Source organism: Aquarana catesbeiana, linkage group LG09 (genome assembly GCF_042186555.1).
Source record: "Aquarana catesbeiana isolate 2022-GZ linkage group LG09, ASM4218655v1, whole genome shotgun sequence".
In the NCBI taxonomy this organism is placed as follows: domain Eukaryota; kingdom Metazoa; phylum Chordata; class Amphibia; order Anura; family Ranidae; genus Aquarana; species Aquarana catesbeiana.
Genome location: NC_133332.1, coordinates 207,098,803 through 207,117,693, shown reverse-complemented (window position 1 = coordinate 207,117,693; position 18,891 = coordinate 207,098,803).

Sequence of the window (18,891 nt, the reverse complement as noted above, 5' to 3'; positions counted from 1 at the left end):
AGGTATCCTGCCTGCTGATATAGGGGGTCAGTGAAGCCAACAAACGGTGAAACACGGGGTCCGTCATCCTGAGAAAGTTCCTGAAATCATCAGGATTATTCTCACAGATCTCACGGAGCAAAGGCATATGACAGAACTGGTCACGCTGAAGCAACCAATTCTTGGTCCATGAACTCCCCCCCACCCTGTTCATGGACTGGACTTGTGTCAAGGTCAGGACCCCAACACCAAGCCCCCGCACAGCACGAACTGTACGAGGAGTACGCATACGAAACATGGCTAGAAAACGGTCGGCTGCTCAGAACGAAGTAACAGAACGCACTGAAGAACAGCAAGGCCTGTGAAGAGCGACCTGAAAAACAGCAACGAGCAGGCAAGATCACACAGAAAACTCTGATACGAACTGACTGCACGCACTGAAGAGCAGATACAAACCCACAAGCACAAACTGAACGTCAGAAAACGATCTGAAAGCCACGAGTCTGAAAAAGCGCGAATCGTCTCTCACCAAACTTTTACTAACACGAGATTAGCAAAAGGAGCCCAAAGGGTGCCGCGCTTGGTTCTGAACCGGCCTTTTCTAGTCTCGTCGTACATGGTGTACGTCACCGCGTTGTTGTCGATCGGAAATTCCGACAACTTTGTGCGACCGTGTGTAGGCAAAACAAGTTTGAGCCAACATCCGTAGGAAAAAATCCTAGGATTTTGTTGTCGGAATGTCCGAACAAAGTCCGACCGTGTGTACGGGGCATAAGAGTAAAACCTGCCAATAATGGGCACAGCAAGTATGTACACCCAGGAACTTTGAGTGCAGAGATCTCACCAATAGAGTCCCCAAGTCCTCTTGGCGCAGTCCGACACTTTAAAAACCTAAAAATGTTTTTATCTATGGACAGCGGCCATGTAATACTTCAATCCTGATGTCTAATGTATATACTGTATACTTTAGAACCCAAACATATTCTGAATTCTAGACCTTTGCACAATAGCTCTTTCCTCAGTGTTTGTATGTGATGCCTGTATCATATATAACATGATAGAGGGAGCAGTTGGGTTTGTGGGTGGAGCCTAACCTGCCTGATAGGGGTCACTGTGAACAGCGCTCCTAATGCCTGCATGGGCAGATGGGACATCGGTCATGTGAATTCAGCATTAAAGCAGTACTGCTAACTTAGAAGTGAGCAGAACAACTTGTACAACCAACTCTTTGTATACGATACACTTCCCAGTGATTTACATTTCTCTTACCTGTACTCTGACTAGCTCATTCTTATAGAGAAGATGAATTGGTTAAAGCATCTGCATAACCAGGGGCTCAACAGCCTTTCATTTACTCCTTTTGTAGAGGGAGCGCCTTTATTCCAATTCTTACCATTTTGATAAAATCTTTAAGGGGTCTGTGTATAAAGCATTTGCTGTGCAGATGTCTTAAACATTTGCAAAAGCACCACAAAAAAATCACTATTGTTTGTAATATGATACAGCCATACCGTTGTATTTTCCCAAAATACCTCTATAGAAAAAAAAAAAAGCACATTATGGCCACTCAATAGAACATATTACAAAAAATACAGCAATCATTTGTGGACATGCTTAAAGACAAACTCCAAGTATGTATATTTTATACATAATTACATTGGTCCATCTCCACTGGAGTATACACCCCTGCTCCAGTGATCTCCACTTGCTTCTGTGTCCCATGCTGAGCTGTCCTGTTGTATACTGAGCACAGAAGATCAGCTGCTTGACACGAGTACCATTCGGGGAAATGCTTTTCATTTTCTGAATGAATGCAACGCATTGTCTGATTGGTCGAGGTGGGGAGTGTGATAACACCGCCATGCCTCTCCACATCATCCAATCAGAATGCTTGATTAGGGTTTTAAAGATGATTTATCTCAATTCTGTTCAGACCATAACTCCCTTCATTCCTTATAAATAACCACATGACAACAAGTTTGAGTTAAATGGCCATAGCAGCCTTTTATTCACAAACTGTATACATACCAGCTGAATAACACATTAAAACCCAGTTTTGCTGGAGCCTCAAAAGGTCCTGGTAGGCTTCAAAGAAGAAAGTACCTGCATCCAACTTAATTAGGCCTCCAGCCGCCACAGCACCGACTCGGAGACAACCAGTCGCAGATACCAACATACCAAATAGTGAGAGCCATACCTCAGACGGGTCCCTACCAAGTATATGTTTGCCCCATGCTAACCTACCAGGACCATGTACCCCACCACCACTACACAAACATGACACCTTATGTTTGTGCAGTTCACCACACCTGCAGGACCCACAGTAGACTGGCCTGCACATCCAAACACCACAGCTCAATACCCGCAGCATGCAAGTAAAAACCCAACACCACACAAGTACTCCCCACGATTCAATGTGCAACGCCCGATGCTGCACCACCCAAAAACCCCCAGTCCGGACTACAAACCGGGCCACCCCCTATGGACCTGCACATGAGCCCTGTTCAGGCTCGCCGTTGACTACCCAAATGCCATAGAGTACAAACCCCCATAACAAAACAACACCCTTGGATAAAAAGTGCAAAGGTGCAAAATTAAATTTAACATACTGAATAAGATCGTGCAGAGATTTAAAAAAAAAAAAAATTCCACAGCCTTGCCACCGGTGTGTATCAACCACACATATGGGGCCCAAACCAGTCGAGCATAGCAATAAACTTTGGACACACCCTACTACACCTAAGGCAAGTGCCCAAATCAATCGCAATGTATTAGTCTTCCAGGAACGCCCTGTTGCCATCCATTAGGCCGAGGGTCTGAACCTCTCACATCCTACTACATGCAGGAGTAAGGAAAAACCCCCACCAATAACCCTATGGATGCATAAAGAGGAGGAAAAACATATCTACAGTACACTTCAAGCACAGTACAGTGATGAGATGCTCAGCCACAGTATGACATTTGAATAGTGTAAACGTTTCAAAGATGATGGTACGTCCGTCAGTGACTATCCAGGCCGTGGTGGTTTCCAGCCCACAGCAGTCAATCCTGTGAACATTCAGCGTGTGGAATACCTAATTCTGGATAATTGACACATAACCTGTTGCAAAATTGCAAGACAAAGTTCCTTGGAGGTCAGCATTTCAGCACTGATAACAAAGTGAAGCAGGCTGTCCTAGGATGGTTCAGGTGTAATGACAAATTTTTCTATACCAAAGCTTTCCAAGCATTAGTTAAACACTGGCATAAGTGTATATACAGTGGGGACGGAAAGTATTCAGACCCCCTTACATTTTTCACTCTTTGTTATATTGCAGCCATTTGCTAAAATCATTTAAGTTCATTTTTTTTCCTCATTAATGTACACACAGCACCCCATATTGACAGAAAAACACAGAATTGTTGACATTTTTGCAGATTTATTTAAAAAGAAAAACTGAAATATCACATGGTCCTATGTATTCAGACCCTTTGCTCAGTATTTAGTAGAAGCACCCTTTTGATCTAATACAGCCATGAGTCTTTTTGGGAAAGATGCAACAAGTTTTTCACACCTGGATTTGGGGATCCTCTGCCATTCCTCCTTGCAGATCCTTTCCAGTTCTGTCAGGTTGGATGGTAAACGTTGGTGAACAGCCATTTTTAGGTCTCTCCAGAGATTTTCAATTGGGTTTAAGTCAGAGCTCTGGCTGGGCCATTCAAGAACAGTCACAGAGTTGTTTTGAAGCCACTCCTTCGTTATTTTAGCCGTGTGCTTAGGGTTATTGTCTTGTTGGAAGGTAAACCTTCAGCCCAGTCTGAGGTCCTGAGCACTCTGGAGAAGGTTTTCGTCCAGGATACCCCTGTACTTGGCCTCATTCATCTTTCCCTCGATTGCAACCAGTTATCCTGTCCCTGCAGATGAAAAAAAACCCCACAGCATGATGCTGCCACCACCATGCTTCACTGTTGGGATTGTATTGGACAGGTGATGAGCAGTGCCTGGTTTTTGCCACACATACCGCTTAGAATTAAGGCCAAAAAGTTCTATCTTGGTCTCATCAGACCAGAGAATCTTATTTCTCACCATCTTGGAGTCCTTCAGGTGTTTTTTAGCAAACTCCATGCGGGCTTTCATGTGTCTTGCACTGAGGAGAGGCTTCCGTCGGGCCACTCTGCTATAAAGCTCTGACTGGTGGAGTGCTGCAGTGATGGTTGACTTTCTACAACTTTCTCCCATCTCCCGACTGCATCTCTGGAGCTCAGCCACAGTGATCTTTGGGTTCTTCTTTACCTCTCTCACCAAGGCTCTTCTCTCCCGATAGCTCAGTTTGGCCGGACGGCCAGCTCTAGGAAGGGTTCTGGTCATCCCAAATGTCTTCCATTTAAGGATTATGGAGGCCACTGTGCTCTTAGGAACCTTAAGTGCAGCAGAAATGTTTTTGTAACCTTGGCCAGATCTATGCCTTGCCACAATTCTGTCTCTGAGCTCTTCAGGCAGTTCCTTTTGACCTCATGATTCTCATTTGCTCTGACATGCACTGTGAGCTGTAAGGTCTTATATAGACAGGTGTGTGGCTTTCCTAATCAAGTCCAATCAGTATAATCAAACACAGCTGGACTCAAATGAAGGTGTAGAACCATCTCAAAATTCGCCCCTTTTTAACAAATGAAACCACCAAGCTCCTCATTCACTCACTTGTTATCTCTCGCCTTGACTATTGCAACTCCCTTCTCATTGGCTTACCTCTCCATAGGCTATCCCCTCTTCAGTCTATCATGAATGCTGCTGCCAGACTTATCCACCTTACCAACCGCTCAGTGTCTGCCAACCCTCTACTCCAATCCCTACACTGGCTCCCAATCACCCAGCGAATTAATTTCAAAATACTAACCACAACATACAAAGCCATTCACAACTCTGCCCCGAGCTACATCACCAATCTTGTCTCCAAATATCATCCAAATCGACCTCTCCGCTCCTCTCAAGACCTCCTGCTTTCAAGCTCTCTCATCTCCTCCTCCCATGCTCGTCTCCAGGATTTCTCCAGAGCCTCTCCCATCCTCTGGAACTCACTACCTCCATCTATCCGGCTATCCCCTACTCTTGCTACCTTCAGGCGATCCCTGAAAACTCATCTCTTCAGGAAAGCCTATCACGTCTCCAACTAATCTCCTACCACTTCCACCAGCTCATTCCCCACAGTTACAACCTTTTGTACCACCTGCCCCACCCTATTAGATTGTAAGCTCTTCTGAGCAGGGCCCTCTTAATCCTCTTGTATTTTATTGTATTATAACTGTATTGTCTCCCTTTTATATTGTAAAGCGCTGCGTAAACTGTTGGCGCTATATAAATCCTGAATAATAATAATAATAATAATAATAATAATAATAATCTCAAGGATGATCAGAGCAACACCTGAGTTAAATATATGAGTATCACAGCAAAGGGTTTGAATACTTAGGACCATGTGATATTTCAGTTTTTCTTTTTTAATAAATCTGCAAAAATGTCAACAATTCTGTGATTTTCTGTTAATATGGGGTGCTGTGTGTACATTAATGAGGAAAAAAAAATTAAATGATTTTAGCAAATGGCTGCAATATAACAAAGAGTGAAAAATTTAAGGGCGTATGAATACTTTCCGTCCCCACTCTATGTAGCAGGGGAGTATGTCAAAAATTAAATGCATTTTCCACTCTTTGAAATTTGCTCTTTTATTATATATCTGACTTGAATGCTCCTCGTAGTTGATATAGGAACATTTTGATCTGGATCCACTTGCCTTTGTAGGAGTGAATCCTCACCTCCCCACACCATGAGGCAAAATTGGCAAAAGGAGTAGTGTGTGCTTTGTTTTTCATCATTTGATGCAAAATTCCTATGCTTTATAAGGGGATAAAATTGAGGAATATACAATATGTTGTAACATTAGATATTGAAAGCAGGATGATAATATTACAGATAGATTCATAATTTAAGAACCTGAATAGGCCTGGATTCCAGCTCACAGGATAGCTTTGGGAAAGGACGTGGGAGTCACCTAGCTTCTACTCAACTGTTAGAGTGCTCCAGATTGTATGCAAGATTTGCATCTGCCTGTGTACGACCAGTCAGATTTTGGTAGAGTCTCTCTGGCGATACTGCAGGCTCTGCTAACTGTTGTACAGCCTTGTTCTGCCTCCTCAAAGGAAGTTCTCCCCTCAAACAGAAGTTCAACCCGTTTAACAAGACACTGTGGGTGTGATCTCTTGACATCTGGTGGCAACAATGGGATATTCATGTGCGAATGGTGTTTTCAGAGTATAGATTGGGATCTTTGCACTCTTGTAAAATTTTGTCAGCATACAGGTCAACCATTTTAACCCTTGTTCTTCCAGACACATCCACAAGCCTTATCCCTCTGCTGAATGTTTGCACTGTTTATTTAGATGATTAATGCCAGGCACTTATTATCTGCTACATGTGTAAATACCTGGAGACTGGTGAATTCCGTACTGCTGGTCGCCTCTCCGCTCTCTGTTTGGTGATAATGAAATCTGCCTTTCATGGGCTGATCATTCGGCCGGAATCTTTCCGTAATAATAAATGAATAGAAATGAAGGGAAATGCTATTAGGATAATTTGCTGTGGGTTATGAATTATTCATCCTGTGATTTCCTATTCGCACTTCTTGAAGTCTGAATCAATTTTTGAACTTCGTGGTGAAGTTCTCATGATGTGGCTCTTCTCTCCTTGCCTGGGTAATAGATTTCTTCTATTATTTAGTATCAGAGTTTTTTTTTTTTTTTTTTCTTACCCAGTCGTTAAATTCTACATCGACATCCCAGTTTTTTTTTTAAAGCTACAGTGTGCTTCAATCTATCCCGTCATTCCTCTTTGCAGCTCACTGCCAGGATTGTACTTAGGTACCCTAGGCACACTTAAATGATGACACCATTTCATCAAAGCCCCACCCCTTGTGTTATGTGATTATTGAGTCAAATTCTACTACAATGAGCTATTGGAGGCAGCATGTAGTTGGCTTTACATGCAGAACTACCATTTATCTGCGCAGACTATCAAACAAGAAATGAGGGATGCTTTAGTGTTTATTAAACTGTAGTGAGTCTTCTAATTCCTTTCCACATTTCTCAACATTTCATCTCCTTTCCCCTATAGTTCTCTTTAGCCACAGACGTCCAGTGGTGGCCCTGCTCACTGCTAGAATTTATATTTTGGACTGCCTCAAATATCAGGCAAAGTAAGTTGCAGCCTTACCCACACACTGGACATGTGGGATGGAGTCTACACAGAATCATATGACAAGGTGCTGTAGTTCCACACAGACTCTGTTAAAGTAAACCTTTACTAAGCAAAATATGGGACTGCCATTGATTAACCCCGAATTGGTATTTACCTGTCTGTTATGCAGACTTTCTTTAGTAATTCCATAGCCATGAACACAGAAATAAGGAAATCCAAAAAAGAGTCAGACGACCTTATCTTATCTTGGTCAAGGTAAGTGACGCTGTGGAGACAAAGAGGGGCATTGATGCTATTTAAATGGAGAGGGGGTCACTGTTGCTCTGCGAAGAGAAAGGGTCAGTGGTACTTTTTTTTTTAGGGGGGGGGGGAGTCAGAAGTGCTTGGTGAGGTTAGAGTGGGTGTCATTGTTGTTCAGTGAATTGCTTACCTCTCCATGTTCTGCATCCCACTCTGATGCCTTCTTCTGCCAGAACTATAGTGCTCATGTTTGCCAGGAGATCACTCTATGCAACAGAGCTGCAAGGAGCCAAAACTGGAATGTTCATTCATTCATTAGGCAAGCGGTAGGGCATGATTAAAACCCCCAGACTGTCCTGCAAAATCTGGGACTGTTGGGAGATATGCACTGATATCTTATTATGAGGGTTCTGGAGAGGAAAGGGATGCAGGTACAAGGAGGAAGGGGGGTGGGTGTTAGGTTGCCTTGTGTATGAGGGGACAGGAGAGGTGAGGGGTGGAGCACTGAGATGGGTAAGGAGGGTGGAGGCTTGCCCTACCTATGAAGGGACAGATGAGGGGTGGGGTAGGGAGACAAGTTAGGAAGGGGGAGCAAGTTTTCCTTAGCTATGGAGGAATATATGAAGGGTAGAGTACACAGACAAGTTAGCTTTACCTACAGTTACCATGCCGCTCAGCTCAGGGCAGCTTCCACCATGCGTCGGTCGCATAGTCAGTCAGTCTCAGAGTCCACTCCACAGCACAGTGAGCCAGCCAGGTAACAGGAAGTGATGCCATGGTGCCACAAAAAGCATCGCCCAGTCATCCACTGGTTGCCGCCAATAAAAAAAAAAAAAGGGACAGGAGCCAGAGACAAATAATTGAATAGTGGGAGTGTTAGCGTACGCATCGCTTGCATCCCGAACACTTCCTAAAGACGGGCAAATCAGCTTCCCAGTTGCAATCAGCTGATTGCAAGCTGGGGAAGCTTCCCATTGACTGCTGTGTGTCCAGAGCCTGGACACTCTTCATATGCAAAGAATAGGGAGATAGCTTATCTACTCCTGGGAAGACCTCCCTCTTTCACTGCATGTCAGATCTCCAGCAATTGGTGAGTGAGTTTAAGGGGGGAAGGAGCCTGTATTGAAAAGGAGGGGGTCTGTACTGTGGGGTGTACTGGGCTTGGGTTTCGTACTGAGGGGTTGGTCTGTACTGAGAAGGGACTGAGACGGTGTGCTGGAATGGGGGGGGGGTGGTCTGTGCTTGATGGGAATTTAGGGCCACTGGGGAAAATCTATGCTGTGTAGGGAATTGGGGCTAGGGGGCATGATCTGTACTTTGGGGGATATGGGCTTGGGAGGATTTGTACAAGGAGGAGGGGGTAACTTTTGGTTGTACTCTGTACACTAGTCTGTGCTTTATGTACTTCTGACCGCTGCACTCTCTGTTACATACTCCTGGCCCCTGCTGTCTGTGAGTCACACACTTCTGACCCCTGCACTCTGTATTACACACTCCTGAGACCGTCAGTCTGTGCATTATGCAATTCAGACTCCTGGACTCTGTTTTATGCACTTCAGATGCCTAAATGCTGTAATTTATGACCTTAAGTTGGGAGGTATGTATTAGGGTACACTGTGCAACAAAGCAGAGAAAAGTGACCTCAGTGGTGGGTAAGGCTTCTTCTTAGTCCAAATAGCAGGTTGAAGTAAAATAAAGCAAACTGCAATCTCTTATTATTGGTGTCATTCTCTACACAGTGGGAGAGATTCACTAAAACTGGCGAGTGCAAAATCTGGTACAGATGTGCTTAGAAACCAATCAGCTTCCAAGTTTTTTTTATGAAAGCTTAATTGAACAAGGTAAAGTTAGAAGCTGACTGGCTACCATGCACAGCTTCTGAGTGCTACAGTTTTAGTAAATCTCCCCCAGTGTGACAAAGAAGCCAATTATTAGAACAGTAACCTAGAGATTAATTTCAACTGTGTATTTAGCTGTATTGCTGGAGTTGGGCTTCAAAGCCCAACCCCAGCCCAAACGTTTTATTTTGTTTGAGATGATGCAGGGTGTGATCAGAGACCCTGTCGGGTTTTCATTGCCATCTGCGTCACTGAAAATTAGAATTTTTGATGCCTTCCTGTCTACCATGTTTATGGTTGTTAAGTAAGCAACCCTCCTTGATCTCAGCATTTCAAGCAGTTATGCTCAGGTGGAAACACAATGTTTTTTTTTTTTTTTAACATAAAGTTTATTCATTTTTTCAGACAGAGTATAATTCACATTACAATATCAATTTGCATGGTCATTAACCAATGGAACAATCTGTTAGTGCAAACACATAGTCATATCAAGTGCAACTGTTATTGCAAAAGTAATTAACAGGTTAGCATTTACCATATTACCCAAGTGGCAGCTAAGAACTCGAGAGCGAGGGGGGGGGGGGGGGGGGGGGGAGGCCAGGAAGGGACCAGAGGGTAGAGAAGGATAGGTAGAGGAAATGGGGGGGGGGGGCGAGTCGCTTCTAGTTCAGTGTAACACTTGATTCTTAGGATTAAATTGGAGTTTTAAGGTGATCGCACGGGAGAGTGGTGCTAAAGGAGAGATGACATGGTGATAGTATAGCTAACCATAATTATTCTAGGGACAAATGTCTTGACTTAACCTACCGGGGGGGGGAAAGGGCGGGTCTCTCCAAGTCCAGTGTAGCACATAATTCCTATGATTAAATTGGAGTTTTTTAACGTGATCGTACAGGAAAGTGGTTGCCATAGGAGAGGTGGCATGGTGATAGTATAGCTAACCACTATTATTCTAGGGACAGATGTCTCGCCTCAACCCAACAGGCCCAAATCTTATCGAATTTGCGTAGGCAGTTTCTTCCTAGATATGTTAGTTTGAAGAGGGGCAGAGCAGCGTTCACTAGGGACAGCCAGATCTGTTTAGTGGGGGGTTGTGTCTGGTTCCATTGTAGAAGAATAGCTTTTCTCGCATAAAAGGACGTATAGAAGACAAAGGGTTTCTTCCTCTGGGGGGCTTCAAGGAGATCACAAATACCTAACAGGAGCGGAATAGGACTAAATGGGACCATGAGCTCACCTATAGAATTAATCTCAGACAGGACTTCCCGCCAGTATCCCTCTACCACAGGACAGGACCAAACCACATGTATAAAGTCTACATCATCCGAACCACATTTAGGACATATTGCTGATCTACCCGGGTAAATCCTTGCTAGGCGTGCAGAGGAGTAGTAGGCCCGATGAAGAAATTTTAATTGGGTATATCTGTCTCTAGCTGAAATCATTAGGGGTAGGTATTGCTGAATCCCCTCCTCCCAATCCTCATCCGTCAGGCCAGGGATATCGTTCTGCCATGCTGTGTATAATCGTGAGACTTTAGCGGTATCCAGCACTACCAGCTTATTATAAATGTTAGAGAGAATACCACCCCCGTCTAGAGACTGCAGCATGTTTTCTAAATCTGATAGTTGTAGATCTAACCCCGTGGGGAATTGGGACCGGAAAGGGTGGCGTAGTTGAAGGTATCGAAAGAACATGTTGTTCGGCAGGTCTCTACTGTGTTTTAGGGCATCAAAAGTAAGTAACTGTCTTTCGGAAACAATGTCACCCAGGCTTTTAATTCCACACCTGACCCACACACTCGGGTCCGGTATAGAAGCAAAGTGGGACAAACGGGGATTACCCCACAGTGGGGTCAAAGGGGACCACGTATTCGGTTTCCCCATCTTTGAGGCAACTATATCCCACACTTTAACCGTTGTCCTCATGAGTGTAGTCAGCCAGGGGTTAGATTTAGGTCCCTTATGTATTAAGACATTAAGCTCCTCATGCGAGCCCAACAGTGCCGCCTCCAATTTGGACGCGGGGTTCATCGGCGTTTTGGACAGCCACCATTGAACAGTAACCAGGACTGCTGCCCAGTAGTATTTTATGAAGCATGGTAGAGCCAAACCACCCAAGGTAACTGGTAGTTGCAGCGTTGATCTAGCTATCCTAGGCATTGCCCCCCTCCACATGAAAGAAGTAATTATGCTATCTAGTTTGTTAAAGAATGAGCCTGGTATAGGTATGGGAGTGTGCCTAAAAAGATAAGTAAACTTGGGCAGGAAGGTCATCTTAACCAGATTAACCCTGCCCACAGGTGTGAGCGGAAGGTTCTTCCAGATTACACATTTATGGGACAGTTGGGACACCACCGGGGCCAAGTTCAAGGGGATGAACTGCTTTAGGTCCCTGTGTATCTCCACCCCCAGGTACCTAAACTGGGAGACCCTCTGAAGCTGCTCGTCCGGGGGGGGGGGGGGGGATCAGTACCAGAATGAAGTGGGAATAGTATAGATTTACCCCAATTTATGCAGATCCCTGAATACCTCCCGAATTCATTAATCACCGAGAGCGCAGTCCGAAGGGAGATGCCATCATCCTTAAGATATAGGAGAGTGTCGTCGGCATATAGTGATATTTTTTCATGGAGGGGACCTAGAGGAATACCCTGTATCGCAGGGTCGGATCGAAGGAGGATTGCCATGGGCTCTATAGCCAGTGCAAAGAGCCCCGGGGATAAGGGGCACCCCTGTCTCGTACCCCTACTCAAAGAAAAGGGTGTAGACAGGACAGTGCCAGTACGGACCCTTGCCGTCGGCGCCCTATACATGGCCCTGACCCAGGAGATGAAGATCGGACCGAATCCAAACCTGCGGAGGACCTCCCAAAGATACAGCCACTCGACCGAGTCGAAAGCTTTCTCTGCATCCAGGGAGGCCACTACTGCAGGGCAGTCGTCTCCAGCCCCCGAGGCCAAGACCGAGTACAGCCTACGAAGATTGATGTCCGTACCCTTGCCAGGCATGAAGCCTGACTGGTCCTCATGTACCAAGGTGAGAATCAGGCCTATACTGGCCATAGGGACTACCGGGAGATTCCCGGTGGGCTGATGGCTCAGTGGGCCAGTCAGATGCAGTCCTGGAGCCGCTCTTCTCTGACAGTGAGTGATCGCAATTTCACTCCTGTCAGGAGGAGAAGCTTCCTTCCATTAGGCGTTATGCTCCCTCCAGCCTGCAGGGGGAGATAGACCAACGGCAGACTTTCCTTCCTCTCTCCCCTATCATTTGTTATCACATGACTGGAGAGAGGAATGAGAAGCTGCCTTCAAAACTGTGGGTACATGTGGGAGGGGGAGGAGAGGAAGGACACTGATGTGAAGGGCTGCTGTTGGGGACACTCTGATGTAAGGGGGACGCTGTTCGGGACACTCAAAATTAAAGTGGGCCAGTCATGAGGAAGTCCATGGCCAAATTTTTGTCCCAGTCCAGCCCTGGTGAGAATCACCTCATTTAGGCGTCTAGCAAGGATTTTTGTCAGTATTTTAGCGTCCGAGTTAAGGAGGGATATTGGTCGATAGGACGAGCAGATCTGAGGGTCCTTACCCACCTTGGGAATCACTATTATAATAGCTTGAGCCATGGAGGAAGGAAGGGCCCCCTCCTGCAATGTTTTGGTGATCATGTAATGTAGCCTGGGTGCCACTGCCTCTATATTTTGTTTATAGAATTCTGATGGAAATCCAACCAATCCCGGGGTTTTACCCGTCTGCATTGAGGCCAGTGCAATCTGTACCTCCTCCAGGGCGATCGGGGCCTCCAAACTTTCTCTCGCTGAAGAGGAAAGAACCAGAAATGACACCTTATTTATGAACCCAAATAGCTCTTCCATAGTGTAGCTCGCTCTGGAGGAATACAAATTAGAGTAGTATTCTACAAAACTGGCATTGATCTCCACTGGGGCAGCCACCAATGTCCCGTCCTCTCTCCTAAGCCGTGCTATAGTGGAAACTGAGGATTGCTCCTTAGAAATCCATGCCAGCAGTCTTCCCGTTTTATCCCCCTGTTTGAAGATTTTCTGGGTCTGGGCTAGTTGGCGTTTGTTTACCTTGGCCACCCTGAGCAACATCACCTCCCTATATGCCACCTTCATGTCCTGACCTGTAATGGGATTGGCGGTCTGAACATAACGAGCCTCAAGGGCCTGGGCTTTTGCCTCCGCCTGTTCCAGTGTGATCATATCGTTTTTGCGTTCAGTGGCAATTGAGGAGATATAGCAACCCCTAATATAGGCCTTAAATGCCTCCCACTCATTCCCCGGTGAGGTGGTGCCTGCATTAAGAGACCAGAATTGTTTAATTAGGCTATTGATTTCAAACTCAATAGTGGGATGTGTTATCCAAAATTTTGATAGGCGCCAAATCCTATGCGCTGCAGGCGTTGTAGTTTGGATGCAGCAAAGTAACGGTGAGTGGTCTGATACTCCACGCGGGAGCATGGTGATATCCTGTATTTTGGGGAGTATATTAACACTTGCGTTTAGGAGGTCTATACGGGATAGCGAGTTGTATGATGATGAGTGGCAGGAGAACATGCGATCTGAGGGGTGCTTCCAGCGCCAGACATCCACCAACCCGAACACCTGCGCCCATCTGGAGAGGGCAGATTCTGTTTGGGGGTCAGATGATAGCTTATCTAAAGAGGGGTTGGGTGGGATATTAAAATCTCCAACTAGGAGTACGTTATCTGTGGGAAATTGTGACAATAGCGAAGCAATAGATTGGAGGAAGGACACATTAGCAGGGGGTGGCAAATATACCCCCACGATCACCAGTTCAATCATATCGACCAGCACATGGAGCAGCACATATCGTCCCTCCGGGTCCAGCTTTACCCCAAGGATCTCACAACCCAGGGATTTGTGTATCAAGATACTAACCCCACGGGAGTAGCTCGAGTGGGAGGCATGGTAGTGATGTCCTACCCAGGGGCGTTTAAGACTCATAATTTTGCTTCCCACTAGATGGGTTTCTTGACGTATGCAAATGTGGGGGCTATATTTTTTAATATATTCAAAGACTAGGGAGCGTTTAAATTTTATTGTTAAGACCCCTGACATTCCATGATAGGATTTTCAAGGGGGCCATACTATAGAGAAAAGGGGGGGATAAATAACAGGAGATCCTTGTAGCCAGGACCCGGAGAGATTGACACATCCCGCGAGTCTAGAACCATGGAGGGCCTGCTGATCCATAGTATGCAGCTTAGTATCATGGAGCACCACAGGTTATGTTTATTTAAGTGTGTTACACTCTGTCCGATCAAGTCTGAACAAAAATATAAAAGTAAAAAGGAAAAGAACAAAAAGGAAAAAATCAAAAACCAAACCGAAAACATAAAACCCCACCCGACCCACCCCACACCCTGATAAACATATCTCAGGGTGTCTGCGTACCCGAACCAATCCCAACAAACATTTAACTATAGGTTAGGAAAAAATTCCTGTGGGGGAAGTGCGTAAGAAGGAACACACCCAGGACCTCTTCCTAAAGGCGGGAACAGGACGCTGTTATGTCTGGAGGCAACTTGTGATAATAAACCACGTATGTAGGAACATATCTCACTAGAACAGTAATTCACTTAGATAGAAACAAATCTATCCGGAGCACGTATCATATTACACTTAGAGCAAGCTAAGGGCACAAACTTAGTTACTATTTAACCCCGTCATGACAGAGTGAGTACTCTGCAAAAATAACTGACTGAAACTCAGAGTACAGACGGATGATGTTCTCCCCATCTTCTCCACGCACACCCCCAGTCCCCGGAGGAACCACAGCATGTGACAATAAGTCCCGACACAGCCATAAAATCTAAATCTCGATTATAGAATCAGGTATAGTTACATGTGGGTTTCGCAGCTATAGAAACAATAGATCCGGAGTCCGTCCCTCACCCCCCCCGAACGGACATCATGGGGAGGGGAACCTTTGAAAGAAAGTCCCTCCGGGAGACACAGGAGGATCCACATCTTCAGCCCACAGGGGAGATAGGGGACAGAAGGTGTCCAGTATATCCGGTTATGGGTGCCCGCCCACGCCCCCTTTAGACAGTACATGGGAGACAGCTCAGGACGCGGGGGAGACTGTGTCACATCTGCACACCATAAGGTCCCTCTGTCTCTCCGCAAGTGTCGGGGCCATACTCTCCGTTCGCCAGATACACCTAAACCACCGGGCTCCGGGATGGGGGGGGGGGGGGAGGCGAGGGAAAGGTACTTCTTTCGCTGCAGATACTTACCCAACTAGGAGGAATTATAGCCTCAGGAGAACATTAAGACTAGTGGCTGCCATGCGGGCAAAGACAACATGTGACCGGGAACTCAAAGTGAAGGGGAACGTAGGACAGAGAAGTGAATTAGCGAGCCCCCGGGAGGGACTCCAGCCAGCGGGTTGCCTCTTCAGGGGATGTAAAAAACTTAGACGACTCACCATCCACCACCTTCAGTTTGGCTGGGAATAGCATATTATATTTCAGTCCCTTCGCTCTCAGCTGGGCTTTTACATGGTCGAAAGTACACCTCTGTCTCTGCGTTTCTACGGAATAGTCCGGGAACATCATAATTTTCACATTCTCATATCGCAGGTCCTCGAGTTTACGTGCTTCACGGAGCACCAGATCCCGGTCCCTGAAATTCAGAAGCCTAAAAATAAAGGTCCGAGGGGGAGCTCCCGGCGGACCCCTCACGGATGGCATCCTATGCGCCCTCTCCACCGCAAAATAAGGGGGGAAAGGGGCCTGTGGCAGCAATTCACGCAGGAGCTTCTCCGTATATGCCGCCGGGTCACGGCCCTCGGCACCCTCAGGAAGGCCCACCATACGGAGGTTGTTCCTCCGATTCCTATTCTCCTGATCTTCCGCTCGCGTCTCCACAGCTTTCATCTTTAGTTGCAGCGTGCGGAGGGAGGCACCATGCTCCTGGAGTGTGTCTTCAGTGTCCCCGATCCTTCTCTCAGACTCGGATAGCCTGTCACGGAACTTGTCCATGTCTCTCCTCACCAGGCCCATCTCCATCTGAATCTGTTCAATTTTTGCAGTAAGCGTTGTCTGGCAGCCCGTGATGGCTTGCATTAGGGCACTGAACTGCTCAGACCCCAAGGTGGACGGGTCTGCCTGGTCTGTTTGAGACGCCATGTTGCTTTTGGCGAGAGCACGTGTAGCCCAGGGGAGCGGCGGGGAATTAAAGGTAGTATTCCGCTTGCGATTCGAGCCAGAATTGCCTTTTCTCATGCCCGGGGTCTGCCTGTGCCACACAGTCAGGATAACAAACGATATTCCTATTTCAGACGGATATTTTAGCCTCTCAGGTGCGGAGCTCCTGGCAAACACGTCCTCTCAGGTCTCCATCTTAACCACGCCCCCGGAGACACAATGTTTGCTCCTCACTCTAAAGACAATATTATGACTTAGTTACTATGCAGACAAAAGACATTGGTCTTTTGAGATACAGAAAACAGTAACTAGGCCCACCTCTCGTTAATAAACCCAAAATTAAAGAGGGAGTCCCGCGAAAAAAAAAAAAAAAAAAAAATTAAATGTCAGCAGCTACAAATACTGCAGCTGCTGACTTTTAAAATAAAGACACTCACCTGTCTCAGGGTCCAGCGAAGTCGGCACGGCTCTCGGGTGCTCCCGCTGCCATCTTCTGTAAGGGAATCAGGAAATTAAGCCTTGCGGCTTCGCTTCCTGGTTCCCTACTGCGCATGAGCGAGTCGCGCTGTGCAATCAGAACTGTCCCTGCTGTCTCTGGGACCCGTGTGTGTCCCAGCAGAGAGCACGGGGGGACAGAAAGTGGCATAGACTCCCGTGGGAGTCTACGTCCAGAAGTGGGTGCAAATACCTGTATTAGACAGGTATCTGCACCCCCCTCCCCCCTGAAAGGTGCCAAATGTGACACCGGAGGGGGGGGGGTTCCAAAAAGCGGAGGTTCAATTTTTGTGTGAACCTCCGCTTTAAGTACACACGTTCCTGTAACAACATACATAATATATATATATATATATATATATATATATATACACACACACATACACATATACACACACACACACACATATATATACATACATAAAACTGGGCATGGTAATTTCATTGAAAATGTAACACATACATATATATATATATATATATATACACACATACATACACATATACACATACACACACACACACACACACATATATACATATATATACATAAAACTGGGCATGGTAATTTCATTGAAAAGTCCTCACAATGGTTCCCTTGAAGCTCCTTGATATAAATATGAATTTCAATATTTACACATCAACGTTCACATCCATGTGGTTTTCAGCCGGTGCATTTTTGGAAAGGTTCGGGTACATTTTTTCCGCAGCAGATTGCGTTTTGTGTGTAACAGACTTCAATGAAATCATACCAGAAACGATCATTCCAGAAACGCAAGTGTTGTGCTTTGATGCGTTTTGCATTTTTTTCAATGTAAAAACAATGTAAATAGCTGGTTGCTAAGGAACAGGCAGGAAAGCCGACCACCACATTCCTAACAACCGAGTCATCAGCTGCAGAAAAAAAGAGCTCTGCATGCATCGAAGGCTAACTGCTGACTGCCCACTCCTCCGTCTGACAGTTCTTAAATAGGTAAGGGGCGGGGCCACCCAGTGACATCACTAAACGGTGCATTCGTCGTAAGCTAACTGCCGACTGCCTGCTCAGGTGTGAAGCTCTTTTTGCTTTTTTTGGGTTTGATTGTGCAGTGGGCAGCGTGATTGACGTTGGATCAATTTTTAATCAAGGAATTGTCAAAAACTGCGTTTGTGGTTTTTTTCCTATGTGACCTTTTTTTTGTGAATGAGTAGGGGTATCCTAATACAGGCATGAAGGCATGGATCCAATCGTATAGGTATTGTAAGAAACCATGAATCAGATTGAGACAGAAGTACAGTTAAATTATACTTGTTTAATAATAATAAAAAAAGTAAACAGAGTAAACGTAGTCAAAACACAGCCAGAGTTCAGGAACCGGAATGGATAGTCAGACAAGCCAAAATGTCAGGGAGCCAGAGAACAGCGTAGTAGAACAGCAAGCAGGATCTGGAGCCATAAGGAATGTCAACCAAGCAAGTCTTTAACAGGAACACAGGAGAGCGTCTCTAGAGATGTGACCAAGGTGAAGGCAAAGATCATCTGGACTGGACGGCTTAAGTAGGCAGGACTGATGAGAATGATATCATCAACAGGTGAGTCATTGTTGAGAGATAGGAGCTGGAAATTAGCCGACAGCTGTTAATAAATTCCTGGAAAACCGACACCCTCCTTAATCCTCACAATATTATATGCCCCTCTCAAATCAAGCTTCATGAAAACCGTTGCTCCCTTGAGGCGGTCAAATAACTCTGTAATCAAGGTCTCAGTTCAGCACTCCTCTTCTTCACAAAGAAGAAACCAGCACCAGCAGGAGACGAGGATTTGCAGATGAAACCTCGAAAAAGTGCGCCTGCAACATACTCCTCCATGGTCTTATCCTCCAAGACCGACAAAGGGTAAACCCAGCCACGAGGGGTATGGCACCAGGTTGAAGGTCAA